The sequence below is a fragment of the Panthera pardus genome, unplaced genomic scaffold, assembly GCF_024362965.1.
Source record: "Panthera pardus isolate Hobbes unplaced genomic scaffold, ASM2436296v1 HiC_scaffold_24, whole genome shotgun sequence".
Taxonomy (NCBI): Eukaryota; Metazoa; Chordata; class Mammalia; order Carnivora; family Felidae; genus Panthera; species Panthera pardus.
Genome location: NW_026526810.1, coordinates 108,712,669 through 108,730,634, shown reverse-complemented (window position 1 = coordinate 108,730,634; position 17,966 = coordinate 108,712,669). Strand labels below are relative to the sequence as shown.

General features: G+C 40.4%; 1 protein-coding gene across 11 annotated transcripts in view; it reads right to left on the bottom strand.

Annotated features, from left to right (window-relative positions):
* SIPA1L1 (signal induced proliferation associated 1 like 1) overlaps positions 1–17,966 on the bottom strand; it is a 362,796-nt gene that overhangs the window by 319,379 nt on the left and 25,451 nt on the right. For all 11 annotated transcript variants that reach the window (XM_053889553.1, XM_053889555.1, XM_053889552.1 and 8 more), the window contains one exon: positions 6,833–6,914. The gene's annotated coding sequence lies outside the window, so the exon portion shown is untranslated. The remainder of the gene's footprint in view (positions 1–6,832; positions 6,915–17,966) is intronic.

The window sequence follows — 17,966 nt, the reverse complement described above, 5'->3', positions numbered from 1 at the left end:
TTTAAAGAGAAGTGTTTATGGCCATATCCTGCCAAACAACCATAATACCACTTAACCTCAGTCTAACCACTGCTTGAATGAACTTGTTAGGGTTACAGTGAAATACAGATGCAAAACAAATAGTAGGCCAAGGAATGTGATGTCCACATACTAAAAAGAAGGGGGTAGGGTGGTGGTAAGTCCTTACATAATGCCCCTTAGTCACTGCGGCAGAATGTACTTGAGCATTTACATTCTAAAAGCTGACAATTACAGTATGGAACACAGATAAAAATAACAAAATCCAAACTCCAAAAAGAAATGAATTCCTCTGAAGGGTGGGGTGTGTCATCTCAGAAAGCAGCCCCAAGTACAATGCTGTTTCTGGATCTATCCAAGCAAATCAGTAAATCTAGAAATAAGAGAAAAAGATGAATCTGAGAACACTTAAAATGTGCTGCATGGAGTAGACTGCACGGGGCTATTGACTGAAATCCACTGCATATCAATAGCAACTAAGAGTCACTACCACCCAATTGCTTCCTATGATCTAAGCTCACTTTGTGGAGCTAGAGGAACTTTTAGTCAACAAATCCACACGGGAAGATGAACCAACTGATTCTCTTCTGTTGGCCAATTATGAAACATTGGCCAAAAATATTTCCTTTTAAAAATGCTTATAAGTTAAAAACCAGGAATGAGATGAAATGCTGATGTTTTAACTCTGCTTTACTCTAAGTTTTTTTCTTTTTTTTTTTTTTATAATTTTTTTTTTTAACGTTTTATTTATTTTTGAGACAGGGAGAGACAGAGCATGAACAGGGGAGGGTCAGAGAGAGGGAGACACAGAATCTGAAACAGGCTCCAGGCTCTGAGCTGTCAGCACAGAGCCCGATGTGGGGCTTGAACTCACGGACCGTGAGATCATGACCTGAGCCGAAGTCAGCCGCTTAACCGACTGAGCCACCCAGGCGCCCCTTAAAAAAATACAGAATTCAGTCTCTAAGGCTGAGAATCCAGCAAAAGATCTATTTCAACCATCCAGCCACTGTATTTTAAGGCTTAAAAAGGAGAGACTAAGGACACTAAGAGTTAAGAAGCTGACCATCACATGTCTCCAGACTATGCCACTTAGACCTCAGTTTTATCATTCAAGTGAAAAGTGAGTGACATAGAGTACACAAAGAATATGTGAAACCATATCTTCACTAAAACTCCATCTATAATAATCATTACTGAGAAATAACCACCGATGGCCACTTAAAATACTCAAAACTATGCCTTCAATAAAATTATAAGAACATATATTCCAATGTGCTTAAAAAAAACTTTGAGGCTGCATTCGGGTGTTCTCATCAACTCAGATAGATCATTTTAATCTTGCGTTCATCATGAATGAACAAACCCATCCAGAAGTATTCACCTTATTACTCAAGGTAAGGGGAAGCATTACTAGAATTCCATTTCGCAATTCATCTACATTACCACTGACGAATGTTCTTATTGACACTAATATAATTCAGGACTGATAGCTGATTAAGTACAGAGTGAATTATTTAGTCCAATATTATGTTATCAGTGAGGAAACAGCATTCATTTACCAAGGTTATTCTGTTAGTTAATAAATAGAATTCAACAACAATTCCCCATCTAGTGGCCTCTTTCGCTCCAAAATACCAATTATTCTATTCAATAAGCATTTATATTTATTAATTACTATATTGCTTTTATTATACTTACTACAAAATCGAATAAAGCATGGACTATTTCTGCACAGGTGAAATTATTAATGGCATTAAGAAAGCAAAATAGGGGCACCTGGGTAGGGTTCAGTCAGTTGAGCATCTGACTTTGGCCCAGGTCACAGTCTCACAGTTCGCCAGTTCAAGCCCCGCATTGGGCTCTATGCTGACAGCTCAGAGCCTGGAGTCTGCTTCAGATTCTGTGTCTCCCTTTCTCTCTGCCCCCTCCCCTGCTCGCACTCTGTCTCTCTCTGTCTCTCTCTCTCTCTCTCTCTCAAAAATAAATAACATTAAAAAAAAAAATTTTAAGCAAAATATACACATACAAGTAAATTACAAAGTAATTTGTGATGTCATTAATAAAAGTACCATCTCTGATTCAGTGAAATCCTGGCAGACTGTTTAGCATAGTAGTTGGAAGCAGGACCTTTGAATCCTAGACCCATAACTAGCCTTGGGCAAGTGATCTGACCTCTCTGATCCTCCATTTCAAAATGCTTAACCTGGAGACCACCACCAAATCAGTGGGTTACTAAGAGGAAGAAATAAGACTATGTATATAATAAGCTCCTAGCAGAGTGCCCAGCATAAGTACTGACATTACTGTTGCACTGCTGTTACTACTCAAGGAAAAAGTATGAAGCAATCACAGCTAAGGGAGTTAAGAAACATACACACTAATCTTTAAAAGTCTATCCAAATAGTGACAGGATAATACAACAAAAATAAAACAAACAAAATTCACAAAGATCATACGAAAAAGTTCTCCAAGGTCTAGTATATTTTGCCACAATTTTTTTTAAGACTTAAGTTCTTTTTTTTTTTTTTAATTTTTTTTTAAAGTTTATTGATTATTGAGATTAAGAGACAGGGAGAGACAGAGCATGAGCAAGGGAGGGGCCAAGAGACAGGGAGACACAGAATCCGAAGCAGGCTGCATGCTCTGAGCTGTCAGCACGGAGCCCGACACGAGGCTCAAACTCACAAGCCAAAGAGATCATGACCTGAGCCAAAGTCAGACGCTTAACCAACTGAGCCACCCAGGCGCCCCTTTAAGTCTAAGTTCTATCCTGACTTGAGCAGAAACTGTCTAAGATTTCATAAACAAGACATTTACTGCTTTATCTCCCAGTATCTATAAAACAGAGTAAATAGTTTAATAAGAATTAACTAATGGTTTAATAAGATCTAAGAAGAATGTTCACTAGCATTTTTTTTTCTTTTTTTTTCACTAGCATTTTTAATAAAAGTGAAAGACTGGAAACAGGCTAAATGTCCAACAATATGAAAATATATGAAAAAATCATGCAGCTATAAGAAGAATGAGAGGATGAGAGGGATTTATATATTCTAATACAGAATGATCAAAAACATGCTCTCAAACTAAAAAGAACACAAATATATAAGACTCTATGTTGATACAACCCAAAAAAATAGTATGTCACGTGTATACATATTTATGCACTTAATTCATACACAAAGCATCAAAACTATGCAACCAATGACAACCTCTTGGTTTTATTCTGCATAATTCTTTTATTTCACTATTTCAGTGACACCGTATTTTTATATTACTTGTTTAACTCATGAGCCTCAAGGAAATTCAACCAATAAATAGACTAGGCTAAAATCAAGTAAAAATAAGTCTTAGAAAGCATTTTATAGTTTACAAAAGGATTTTGCAATCCTTTATATAAATCCTTTAAAGTCTCTTAACACGGTATCTAATTGGATCCCCACAATAAACTTCTAGAATTTAAGGTAGTATCCTTATTTCAAAAATAGGAATGGACGCTGGGGCGCCTGGGTGGCTCAGTTGGTTAAGCTCCCAACTCTTGATTTCGGCTTAGGTCACGATCTCACAGTCGTGGGAGTGAGCCTCGAGTCCGGGCTCATGCTGGGCATGGAGCCCACTTAAGATTCTCTTATGCCCGCTGCCCCTCCCCCACTCGCATGGGCACAAGTTCTCTCTCAAAAAAAAAAAAAAAAAAAAAAAACCTGAGAACAAACTTAAGTATTTATTAATCCAAGGTTAATAAATGCAGAGTCAAAACGGAAACACAGTCCGCTCCACCCCCATCCTAAATTCACTGTTCTGGTCTTCACACCAGAACACCATAAATTGAAAACACACAAATTGAAAACACAGTCATCTTACAACAAGGCTCTCTAAATCTCTATAGTGCTTCTATTCACGGGAGAGTCACGGGAGAGTCCGGAGTGTGGAGGAAAAGGCATTCCAGTAGGAGTCAAGGATCAGGGTTCCAGTCTGAACGACGTCATCGCTAAGACTTCACAGTAAACCAAGTTCTAGGACAATGGTTCTCTGTGGGCTGCACATCAGGTTCAACAGTGATGTTTTTTTAAATAATAGTACTAACTCAAGCCTGATCTCCAGAGATTAGCATTTAATCTGTTTATTAAAAGCTTCCCGGGTTATTCTAAATTACAGCTTGGTAAAGACCACAGATATCCTTATCTGATGAAAATAAAAATAAAAGATATTTAAAAAATCACTTTGCTATATATACTTTGCAGAGCTAAAAATGAGGGATGAATGTTTTATGAGAAAATCTCTTATAAGTAATAAAATGCCTCACATATGTAAAGGAAGTATTATTTATTCATTCAAACATGTACCAGGCATGTGCTGGGACCGAGAGTGGAGGCATCGCCCTCAGAGGTGAGGAAGCTGCCACATCCTCAAGTAACTGCCGAGCCCTGGGAGCAGGCACAGCAGAGTTCAAAGATGGTGGTGAGCAGACCAGACATGGGGCCCAGGAGTGACGGTAGAAAGAGGGCTTAGAAAGGCCTGCACAGAGGAGACCCTCGAGCTACGTCCTGGCGTTCTAGACAGAGGGCACATCACACGCAGGCAACATGGCCAGAGGTCCTCAGAGAGGTCTCCAGCTCCTGGGGATTCTTGAGACCCTCGCAGGGTTAAAGGTTAAGGTTAAAACTGTTTTAATATTAACGTTAGGACACATCACCACCAAAACCTAGGAACAGCCCAAATGTTCTCCAACTGGTAAATGGGCAAACAGAAGTATTTTCATACATTGGAATAAGACTCAGCAATTAAAGAAAAAAAAAAAAAAAAGAATCAGTGATATACACAACAGCATGGATGAATCTCAAATGTGTTATGTTAAATGAAAGAAGCCAGCCTCAAAAGGCTACGACTCTGCGATTCCATTTACATGACATTTGGGACAAAGCACAACTACAGGACAGAAAAAGGTCAGAGGGTATAAGGCTAAGGCAGGGGAACATTCTAGAGTGATGGAAATGTTCTTTATCTTCTACAACCACAATGCATTTGTCAAAACCCAGAGAAGAACTGAACACTTAAAAAGGTGAATTTCACTGTATATAAGTTATGCCTCAATAAATCTAACTTTTAAATATAATAGTATACAATTTGCCTTTTTTTCTTTCTCTCCTAAATGTACAGTGTTTGCCAGAAACTGCAGGACTAATGATGTCATCACTCTGCAGCTAAGGGGCAATGATGTCATCACTCTGCAGCTAAGGGAATGCAAGCTTATATATTCTAATGCTCTAAATTTTTCTCCATTTCAATACAGTAAGTAGTAATGGATATAATCAACATCAACACTAAAGCTCTCTTGGGGCTTCAACAATTTTAATGCTAGGGTTTCTGAGACCCAAAAGTTTGAGAATTGCTGTGACAGGCAGTGGGAGAGGCCCAGGAGAGTTCTCAGCAGAGAGTAAGGGGATCTCACCCTTGCAAAGAGCCGTGCAGGGAGGTGAGTTAAGAGTTACTACAGAGGTCAGGGGCGCCTGGGTGGCTCAGTTGGTTGAGCATCCAACTTCGGCTCAGGTCATGATCTCGCAGTCCATGAGTTCGAGCCCCACTTCGGGCTCTGTGTTGACAGCTCAGAGCCTGGAGCCTGTTTCAGATTCTGTGTCTCCCTCTCTCTCTGACCCTCCCCCGTTCATGCTCTGTCTCTCTCTGTCTCAAAAAATAAATAAACGTTAAAAAAAAAAAAAAAAAAAAGTTACTACAGAGGTCTGACTAAGCTGATCCCAGGATGAACTGGAAAGAAATTATGTCCATACACCATCTGCAGCTTGTTATAAATCCCAAGCCAGTATGTCTCTACTGAGCTCTCTTTGCTGGTGTGCTCATGTTTTGCAAACTAATTTCTGTTCACTGGTAACACAGTCAGGAGACAGAGCCTGCTACAAGAGCCATCCTACAATGCTTTACTCAGCAGTAATTTTTTGATTACTCACCCAGTTGCCACAGTCCTTCTTCAAAGGATGCTATTAATTTAAAATTGAATTTTACATATTTTAAACTTGAAAAATAACCATCGTAATGAGGTGCAAAGGCTAATATGGGGGTGGGAGGAGGACTCAATGCCTCAAAATCAATTAGAAAAACTAGGTAATTGATTAAAAAGCCAATATATGACTTCTATGAAATATGCTTTTATTTGTATCCATAAAACTATGACAATCCCAACTCAGCACAATGTTTTCTATGCAAATGTTTTTTTGACTGGGGGGAGCTGTTTGTGTCCGGTCTGCACAGTTCCCTTTCCTCCAGGGGAAAATTCATTTCTAAATACTAGCCCTGTAAATTCCAAATTACTTCAAGTACAGGGCTTTTCCTATGATCTCTTATGCCCAGAGCTATTCTTGTACTTTGGGATGCCACAGAGGTAGAGAAATTAATCTGAAAATCATCTATGTGTTTAAACTTCAAATACATGGAAAATAGATGACAGAGTAATCGATCAATTATGGGAAGGAAAGGGTAGGTATTAGAAGAAAGGATGATTTCCTTCCTCCATCTAGAAAAAAAAAAAAAAAAACTCGAATACAACTTTAGGCCATTATGAGTGTATATGTGTGTTAACTGCCATCACATATTGATTGCTTCTCTAATGGTTTTAAGTGGCCAACTCGGCTGACACCTCTTATAATCCCAAACAGGTGGAAACCTGTCTAGGGTAATCAATTTGCTGCCTTTTAAAAAATTCACCTATACTTCTATTCATGTGAAAGGGGATAGGGGACATGCCAGACTCCTGCCAAAGCAGCTGTGTATTATTAAAGATAAAGTAAAATTAGCTCCTTACCTGAAAGTACAGTCCTTTTGATCGACTTCTTATACAGGAATCTTGGATATTAGTTTACTGTCATTCACATTTGAAACTGAACCTATGGATTAAAAAGGGGAAAATAATTAATTGGAAATACATGCACAATGAAGATAAAAACATCAATCTGATCAGAGATGAGATTTCCGTACACTTGTTGAAGCCAAATGGTTTCTGCAGGAAACCTGTTTTCTGTGACTCAAATCCAAAATGGAAAACGTGGGTGGTTCTTCCTGTCTCATCATTAAGAGTCAGCCAATTGGCTGATAAAGTTTTCACACAACTTAAGCTCAAACTCCAGCCTTCCATCTGCTCTAATACTGTCATACCTTGGGGAAATGAAAGAGAAATAAAGGCTTTCTTCAGCCTCAAAAGAAGACTTTCACGGGCACCTTACTCCATCCAGACTGTACTTGAGCACAAAACTTCAAATCTTCAAAACTTCAAATCTTCAAAACTTCAAATCCAGAAGACGTGAAAAAGAATGAGAGCTACATCACAAAATAATCCAGGGGCTTTATGGCTGTCTCTGACTTTGGAGCTACGATTTCTAAAAAAAAGACAAACGAGTCTGTGTTGGGCACTAAACTACAATCAAGCGCGATCGTGGAGCAGGGGCTTCCGGCCCGGTTGTCTTAACCACAGAGCTGCACTGCTTCCCACCCACAAATCACTCACCATGTGCCAGGATGTGCCTGCCAACACATTCTGTATTTGGGCTTCTCAACATACAACTCTGCCAGACTGGGACGTGAATCCAGTTAATTCTGCAGGGTATTTCTGCGTATCCACCTAGAGCTAGTAAACTAGCCAGTGTGATACACACAACTGAAAACACACAAGCCACGGGACAACTTCAAGGAGAAAGAGACCACGGGTACGTGACACTAGCGTGGTGAAACAATCATGGGGGCCTTTCTGCCAAAGGCCTCCTCACATTTACACCTCTGACCAGTGGAAAATCTGCAAATGTAATAAGACCACAAAAATGTAGATGGCTACTTCCAACGTCAATACAAGGACTCCAAGTGACAAACTGCTCAAGGGCGGCAACTGTCCAGCTCCTAAAGATTCCAGGCCCCATCTGAAAATTCCTCACCCTCGGGGGTTGTCTCAAAAATGCTAAGAGGCTAATGGAACTTATGCTGCTTAGCAGCAGAAGGAAGGGTCTTTCATGAGTCACCGGTGACTGCTCGACAAGTTCTCGCGGAGTGACTCCCCTGCAGTCACATAGGAGAACCCACCAGCCAGACTGAAGCGAGGGGGAACAGGCCCCCAAAGTATTCACCCTGAGGGAACTGCTTCCTGGGGAGACCGTGAAACTTGAAACACACACACCACCTGTAAATTTTTACGTTTTAGGAAATACGGGTATGGAGGTACTAAGCAGATTATGAACAAATACGTATCATAAGCTCCTGGAGCTGGAAGAGACTGCAGTACCCCATTACCACTGTAAAACCCTCATCCTACAGATAAGATTAAGTCAAATTCTCCTGACTGCCAGCCTGGGGCTCTTCCTATCACACCCTGCCCTTTCATCAACTGTGGAAACGATATTTTGGAGCCTATTAAAATCAAGCTACAAATCAGTCTGCAGGATAAAAATCTCATTTAACCATGTGTTGCAAAAAAAAAAAAAAAAAGATTAACACAAAAGATTAAGAAGCAAAACCTTTAGAGTAATTAATTCCCTGCTTGGGGAAGGGGTAGGGAGGAGCTGGCTGTCTTTCTCCACACAAACATGATCTAATCTTCAGGGAAACCATATGTACAAAATTATATACAAAAGCCTCTTTTTATTTATTTTTTTTTAATTTTTTTAACGTTTATTTTTATTTTTGAGACAGAGAGAGACAGAGCATGAATGGGGGAGGGTCAGAAAGAGAGGGAGACACAGAATCCGAAACAGGCTCCAGGCTCTGAGCTGTCAGTACAAAGCCCAATGCGGGGCTCGAACTCACGGACTGCGAGATCATGACCCAAGCCGAAGTCGGGCCCTTAACCGACCGAGCCACCCAGGTGCCCCTAAAAGCCTCTTTTTAAAAAAATACTGATCACTTCCAAACCTGTACCTCTAGCAAAAAAAAAAAAAAAAAAAAAAAAAAATACAAAGCAAGATGCCTTACTTCACTTACAGAATGCTGAATTAACAAAAATAGCAATCCATTCTTCCCAAGTTGAGGTGAAAACAAGGTATATTTTCACTGCACTATAATTAATTTCCTCTATTATAATGTATTTTTAACTTCAGAGCAGATCAAATAAATTTATTGCTCCACTGTAGTCTTCTTTTAAGATTCTGATTTTTTAAACACTTCTAACACAATAATGTAAGGTGATCTTTGATTCTGTTCATTTCCTCCAATTCCAGATGACAATTCCTCAAGCACAAAATGTGCATGCTTAGACACATCAAAAGAGAAGAATGCAATTTGTATAGGATGAAATATCTGCATGAATTTTTGAAACCTTTAAGATAAAACATAAATCTATGAACAAATTCATAACTGCCCCTAGGTTATCTATCTCCAAGGCCTGTACACTCCTCTCTTCTTAAGGACACTTCAGTTAAAACCTGTGACAAAAATGAGTACCAATTCTACCATGAGCTCATCGTGTGATGTCGGGCAAGTCATTTACCCTTTGGGCTCAAGGGGACATAAAAAGCCAGTATAGTCTATTTCCAAGATATTTCCTAGGTTTCTTAACATCTTCTTAAGACATTAAGGATCATCTTTATTTCCCTTGAATTCTAAAAGTCAAATATATCTTTAAACAATAAAAATGAACATTTAAAAGTTACATTATGCCCCAGAACTTAGCAGGAAGCTACCACCAGGTTAGGTAAGCGAAAATTTTGAAAATTTTAGAAGACGATGGACTTCATCTGCATTCAATGTATCTCCCTGTCTTGTGTTTCAACTTCTAGGAACAGGTGTGGAAATGTACTTTCACATCTGGATGACTACTAAGTGTTTTTTCAACTCTTCCCAGACCTTGACTCCTTCCTCTTCCCACCCCTGCCGCCTCAGGACCTTGATAGTCTGAAACCTGGCTTATGTGCCACCAATGCTGAAAATGAAAAGCTTTTCTATCAATTAGGTTTAAAACCAGCTACCACCCAAATCTGTATCTGAGAATTTCTGTGTACATTTTGACCAGTTAGTAATCTACATTTTAAAGTCTAAAGAATATGTTCCATATTCCACTAATATCTGCAAATGTAATGATTTTTTTTTTCATCTGAAACTGAGTTTCTTGCTTATTGCCAAATAAGCAAGAAGTTCCAGAAAACTTGTTTACAACACAACTCATACTCTTAAGATAATTTATTTTCTTCACGTACCAGTTGGTGATTTTGCCATCCCCGGTGAGTGCATGAAAAAAAACATAAACATGAGGACCATGAACCTGGCATTTTACTAGTAGAAACCCTAAAGAGTAGTTGCTTCTGCCAAGTTCATGCATTTGTATGCTGACTACCTCTTACGGGCAGGCACCACTTACTCTTCTGGTGGGAATACACGAACTGACAAAAGTCTGCCTTCATGGAGCTTGTAATCTAATGGAGACACAACCCACAGAATACTTGGACGTAATACAGACGTAAGATACATCATGTACTCATCAGCAGTAAACATAACATAAACACAAATGACATGGGAGATACATCTGTATCGTGAGAGGGACCATGTGCTATGGAAAAGGAGTCCAGGGCGGCAAAATAAGGGGATTCAGGAGTGAATGAAGGGAGGGTAAACTGCAATCTTAAGTGGCTCACAACAGAGGCAGCACCTGAGCACAGACCTGAAGGAGCTGAGAAGTGAGTCAAACTAAAGTTTCCTAGTAATTTTTACCTTGTACTGACTGTGCGTGTACCAGCAACGCCTCCTCAAAAGAACGGCATAGGAGCAAATTTATGAACAGCCCAGAAGTGTAAACAGAAGAGAGCTGGGGGGAAACCCCCTTCATTTTTGCACATCAGTTTACACCAAGTGAAACTTACATCTTCAATTAGGCATGGTCATTGAAGGGGTTTTCTCCCCACCACCCCCCTCTGTGTTAGTTTGAACAAAATTCTTACTTCTGTGATCCATTTTCCTTAAAACTCAGGAATAAATTTCCAAGTATTACTTGACACATAGAAGAATAGCACGCAGTATTATCCAACCAACAACCCACTGAGCCATCCAAACTACGACACCAGGACTTAAATCTCAGCACAAGAGCCCAGGAGGCACTGGAGCTTCATCCCAATGGGGAGAAACCAGTGCTTCCCCAGAGAGGTTACTGGGGAAAGACCAGGTAGGCTGTGGAATCAGGAGGCCTCCTCCACCCACCAGCTGTCGAACCCTGAGCAAATCTCTTTACTCCCTGGCCTTCGATTTCCTCGACTATGAAATCTGAGCACCGGACCACATGATTTCCAAATCCCTTCCAGGGCTAGATCCATTTCAGAAAAAAAGGTAGGTAAATAACCACACCCAAAAAATTATAATAATGCTAACCTACCATCACAGATCCATATACTTTGTTCTTCTGAGAAAGTAATGAATTTATACTGACCCACGCACAGAGTCTTAACTCTCCCTCTCGGATCAAAAGATTCACAAGAACGAGTCTGGACTAGCTGACTAAGGACAAAAGAACTTGCAAAAAAAAGTTATTTTTGTCTTGGCTTTATTATCAACATACTCTTATTAAACTAATACGGAAATCCTAAACTAACACAAGCATGCACCTGCTGGGATTTTAAATATTCCTCACGCACAACCACCCCCAATCTTAAAAAGCATGCTTTTAAATGGTAGGCTTCCTTCAAGGTTACTTGTAATCTATTAGTATTCTTACTACTATACTATTACAAATGGGTGCTGTGATAAGCATCGTATTCAGAGGCCCCAAATCTGTACTTGCTCTCACCACTGTTTACCAGCTCCCTTCTGTGGAAAGCTTACCTTCCCAACGCAGAATTAAAAAGAAAGCAAATACAGTGATTTGGGATGGAAGGATTAGGTTTCTAGCTTTCTTTGCCCTACAGTATTGGCAAGGCTTGTGAATTAGGTTCTGCCAACCACACGTACCACATGGGACTCCTTCAGGACAGAGTCACATCACGTGGGAAAAGAAGCAAGGGGGAAGCAGCCACTCTGCTGGCAGCGTGGAGGGATCCTGGCTCTGGCTTCCTGATTTGGAGCATCCTGACTCAGGCAGGGGCAGCAGCCCCCTCACAGGGCCAGTTCCACGGTGCAGCACTGACCACCATTCCCAGAAATTCAGCCTATGGGCCCTTTCTTCAGCCCTCCCGATGATTTGCTAAGCTACCTATCACCCCTCATAAATCCCCTTCTGCTTACACTCAGTAGAATAGATCTCAGTATCTGTAACCAAAAACCCTGACCAATTCACACAGCACATATCCCTTTCATTATTTCCATATACGAGAGCTGAGATTGAAAGACACAAGTAACACACTGAACATTCCACTGTAAGTCAAGCATTCTTTGTTTCCAGCCAGGGCTCAAATCCATAATCAACACTTCCAACCTTCCCTTATATGCACTTTCTCATAAATTTCATCACCTCTGCCACGCAAGGAGAAGAAAATGATTTTTGCCTAACTAATTTTCTATCAATAAAGAGTCTGATGACAGTAACTTGGCGAGATATTTGAGGACAGGATACAATAAACATCACTTTCTATACCAGCTCAAGTTTATGGAGAAGCCTGCACTTTCCCAAACATTCCCAAACTGCAGACAAGGTGATCTAATACCGTGTTGCAACGCCAAAATGATCAGCACTCTGTGCCAAGGCACAACTTAATTCACAAAGCAGCAATGAACTTTTCACTTACCTTCACCCATCCCTCGGGGCAAGACCAAAATGTTAAAACCACAGGCACATCAGGTAACTAAAATATTACCCTCTTATCTCACACCAAAAGCAGACTGGAAACACCAAGAAGTGATTGCATGTATTAAAATGAAACTCTCTTCTTGGTAGAAAGACATTAAGTCCCATAAAATCAGTTGACAAAGATGAGAAAAGTAATCAGTGGTTAGTAATACTTTTCTTTGAAATGGCAGGAGAATCTTGCGAAGGACATTTGATATCTCTGAATAATCAAATTACTCTATATTATCAAACTGCACAAAATATTTCTCAGGTAATACTCAAAGGCAAAACTTTCATGTAAAAGATCACTTACGCACTTCTGAAGCCAATTAATGACAATGATACTCATTCAGAAGGCTACTCAGCTCTGCCAAATTGAGAGTGGGTATTCGATTCAAAGGACAGCACAAGTATGCATGAACAGAGATTCCGGACAGGTCTGCTGAAGTTAGCGCCCACCACGCTCTGGGTCACAGGCACTCAGAGCGACTCCAGCTGCCCCGAACTGCTTTTAGCTAATGCTCTGAAGCACACTTAGCTAATTTCACACTGGTGGTGGGGAGAATGGAAATAGACAACAGTCAAAAATAATGGTACTTTCCCCTAAGGAAGAGGCAAATGAACTTGCTAAAGAAAACTCCGAGCTTGGCTTCTTCAAAACAAAATCTGAGAAACAATAATTTCATAGAGCTTCAAGGCAAGGAAGTTACTAAGAGGAGTTCAGAGCTTTACTATGATTACACGTGCACCATATGTGCCCTTGAGATGCACCTGGCTCTTGCTCTGGCTCTTTTTTTAAGAAATGGAGTATTTCTGGGCTAGAAATGACACATGGCCTGCTTTGAAGTTTTTTTTATGGCTTCTCATATTTAGACTCTAACCTCAATCTACTGCAAGTTTAAGGACAGAGATGATGCTCATTCATCAGTAATATCGAAGACAAAAAATACGTATGTAATACTACAGATAAGTGAGTTCCAAAGTTAGTCTGCAAACCAGTGCCCACAAGTGTAGGTCCTCAGGGAGATAAGGGGTGAGGGGATCGTTTATGAGTATTTCATAAAGCTAGCTACATTTATGCAATTGAAAGGGTTGCTCTTTATTTTGAGACCATGTCCTTTCTATTCTTTTCATATTCAAATGGCCTTTCTTCATAAAATGCTGAAAAATTTTTTAAATTAGGTCTGTAACATGCAAGTCTGGTACCACTGCTCCAGATTTTCTGCACCTTCTCTATCTATCTCCAACGTCCCACCTCCCCTCCTTCAGGTTGCTAAGGCAAAAAATAAAAATAGAACCTAATGCCATTCCTGGCTGCTCTTTTCCCCACCCCATTTCCAGATCATAAACGTATCATGTCAGCCTTGCTCTCAGAACGCATCCATAACCAACCACCTCTCGCTACCACAATGAAGATACAGAATATTTCCATCGCCCCAAAAAGTGATATCAAAATGGCCAATAAACATATGAAAAAGTCCTCACCTGCCCTAAATCTACAGGGAAATGCAAATTAAAGCCACAGTGGAATACCTCTAACGCCCACCAGAACAGCTAGTTAAATGGCAGGCAATAAATACCAAGTGTTGTCAAGAATGTGGAGCTCCCGCACCATGCCGGTGGATAACCACTTTGAAAAGCTGTTTCTCAGTATCTACTAAAATGAACAGACTCATACCACACGACCCAGCAAGTCCACTTCTAATTACATCCCCACAGACGTCTTCACCAGAGACAAACACAGAAAAGGGAGCACTATTCACTTGCCGAGGAATCATCATCATACAACGGAAAGCTCTACAGCAACAAAAATGAATGAACTACAAATACCTGGAAGATCACGGATGAATCTCACAAACCATGTTGAATGAAAGAAGCCAGAAACAAAAGAATATATTGCACATGATTACATTAATATAAAGCTCACAAACAGGCCAATAGCAAGTTCTGGAATTAGCGATCAATGGGGTAATACTTTGGGAAGGGGTGACTGAGCCTTCTGAGGGGCTAGTAACATTCTATTCTTAATCTGAGTGCTGATGACACAAACGTGTTCCCTTCAAGAAAACTCATCCCACTGCATACTTGTGCTTTTTGCACTCTTTATGTTCTTTATACTGTAATATAAAGTTCTGTTTTGTTTTGTTTTGTTTTCAATCACGTTCTCAATAAGGCTTTCTCTGGCCTGGCTTCACAAACATGTCCACCACTCCCCAATATTTTACATCCTTCCTCCACCCTTTACTTTTCCTCCTCAGTACTTGTCAATACCGGAATACTATTTCACCTACTGGATATACTTTACAAACTTGCCTTGCTTATTGTCGGTCTCCATGCACTAAACTCTACGCTCCATGAGCACAAGTATTTTGTCCATTTTGCTGAGCGTGTACTGAGTCCCCAGTGCCTAGAACAATGCCTAGCGTCGATAGCAGGCACTTAATAAATACTGATTTCATTCATTTATTAATTATACAGCCTTGCCCAGTTCAATTGTTTGTGGATTCGAGCCATTAATTGTTACAGTCGTTGTGGTACACTGAACAATAAGCCAGTTCTGTTCTGGCTTCGTTCACATTTCTCCATGTGGTTCTGGGACCTCTCGTCTTCCTGATCATCCACTGGACGCTCCCACTTTTCAGATTTCCAGATCAGGTTCTGGCCAGTTTGAGGTACAATACAATGCTAACACTCTTAAGTTCTGTAACATCCATTTTTATAAATGAAGCCTAAGGCTGCATTAACTTGTTTCTTACCAAAATCCACCTTGCAGACTCATACTGAGTTTAAGGTCAAATAAAATTAACAAAGAAACTTAACACTATTTTTTTTCTTCCTCCACATAAGCATATAAGTCAAGAAATATTCCAATCTTGGGTGCCTGGGTGGTTCAGTCGGTTAAGCATCTGACTTCAGCTCAGGTCATGATCTCACAGTCTGTGAGTTCAAGCCCCACGTCGGGCTCTGTGCTGACAGCTTGGAGCCTGGAGCCTGCTTCAGATTCTGGATCTCCCTCTCTCTGACCCTCCCCCATTCATGCTGTGTCGCTGTCTCAAAAATAAATAAACGTTAAAAAAAAAATTTTTTTTTAAAGAAATATTCCAATCTTATAACAGGGTCTTTGGTCCTAAATGTAGACATTTTCAGGTGTCTCTCCACCCACTACCACCACAGATTTTAGCACACCATTCCAACCCTTTAAATCCTTTTTTTTTTTTTTAGATTTATTTTTATTTTTAAGTAATCTCTACACCCAGTGTGGGGCTTGAACTTACAACCCCAAGATCAAAGAGTTGCATGCTCCACCGACTGAGCCAGCCAGGCACCCCAACCCTTGAATTCTTTTGAAGCAGTGTTTCTCAACCTTTTTTTGTTATCACTCCCTAAGAAGACATTTTAGACATTTTCCTTAATCATACTCCCCCATGAAATGTTAATACCACAGATATATACTGTATATTTATGTACTTGTACATATTATGCTTCAAATATGAAAGAATAAAATTTCTGCCCCCTCCAATTTCACCTCCTTGAATGTGCATCTTCCTTTTTTATTTTTTTAAGTTTATTTATTTATTTTGAGAGAGAGACAGTGCAAGTTGGGGGGCAAGGGGCAGGGAGAGAGGGAGAGAGAATCCCAAGCAAGCTCCACACTGTCAGCACAGAGCTCGACGCAGGGGCTCAAACTCACAAAACCATGACCTGGGCCAAAACCAAGAGTTAGATGTTTAAGTGACTGAGCCACCCAGGCACCCCAGAACACATGTATTTTAAAACCTTGATTCTGTCAACTGCATTACCTTACCTTTCTAATTTTGCTTCCCATGTACATTTGCCAACAATAAAACCATTGTGATAAAAGAGAAAAGTTGTGGGGCACCTGGCTGACTTAGTAAAGCACGCGAATCTTGATTTCAGTTTTGTAAGTTCAAGCCCCATGTTGGGCATAGGGCTTAGTGTGTAAAAAACACAAAAACAAAAACAAAACTGTGTTAAAAAAAAAAAAAAGATAAAAGTTGTAACCCAGAGGGGCACCTATGTGGCTCAGTTGGTTAAGCATCCAACTTCAGCTCATGAGCTCGCTCACAGTGAGTTCGAGCCTGGCATCAGGCTCTGTGCCGACAGTTCAGAGCCTGGAGCCTGCTTCGGATTCTGTGTCTCCCTCTCTCTCTGCTCCTCCCCCACTCACGCTCTATCTCTCTCTGTCACTCAAAAATGAATAACCCAGAGAAATAAAGAGTCCAGCACAACAGGAAAGGTTTCCATCCCAGCTGACACAAATCCATTAAAACTATTATTTTAGGGGCACCTGGGTGGCTCAGGTTGAGTGTCAGACTTCAGCCCAGGTCATGATCTCAAGGTGCTTGAGACTGAGCCCGGCATCAGGCACACTGCTGTCCCCTTCAGAGCCCCCTTTGGATCATCTTTCCCCTCTCTCTGCCCCTCCCCCATTGGCGCTCTCAAAAAACTAAACATTTTTTTTTAAACCTATTTGTAAAGTATATTTCTTCAATAAGCTACAAACCCACCAAACACCCAGTTCATATTTCCATCTCACTCATAAGAACAGCATTTTGTTAAACTAGACACTGCTGAAATAAAAAGACAGCAGTCCCTTAACTAATAATCTATCCAACCTTCTTAAAATGTATTTTTAAAAAGAATGCAAAATTAGCACAGAATGACTTATTTTAGTCTCTCCTAAATCCCTCTAGAATCTGTTCCTGTTCTTGGCCTCCCCGCCTGTGGACTCCCTACCTTCGCTCTTGTAAGAGCTTCCTGTTGCCCTAGGTTCAGATTAGTACTTTTTATTTTCCACATTATTAGCAAACTTTTTAAGTGCAAATCCGCTCTGTCTGCTCCAGGGATATTTTAAATCTTTCCGGAGCTACTCTAGCCTGTAAGATAAAAGTCCCAACTCCTCAGCATGACACGCAAAGATTTTCACTGTGAGGCCAATCAGTGGTCAGCCGGCCACATCTTCCCGTTTGTAGAAAGCTTCTCCTAATCACTTTACCCAGGATAGCAGAAATGCTCTTACACCCACGCCAGCTGGTACCTGCCCTCCCCACCTTATCCACTCTTCCCATTTTAGAAGTAACCTCACCTCTTCAAAGACTTCCTCTTCTCCCCTCTCCTTCCCAGGGTCACAAAGCACCTTATGACCTGATTTATGGGCACTCTGCATACATTTTGTAATTACTTACTTACC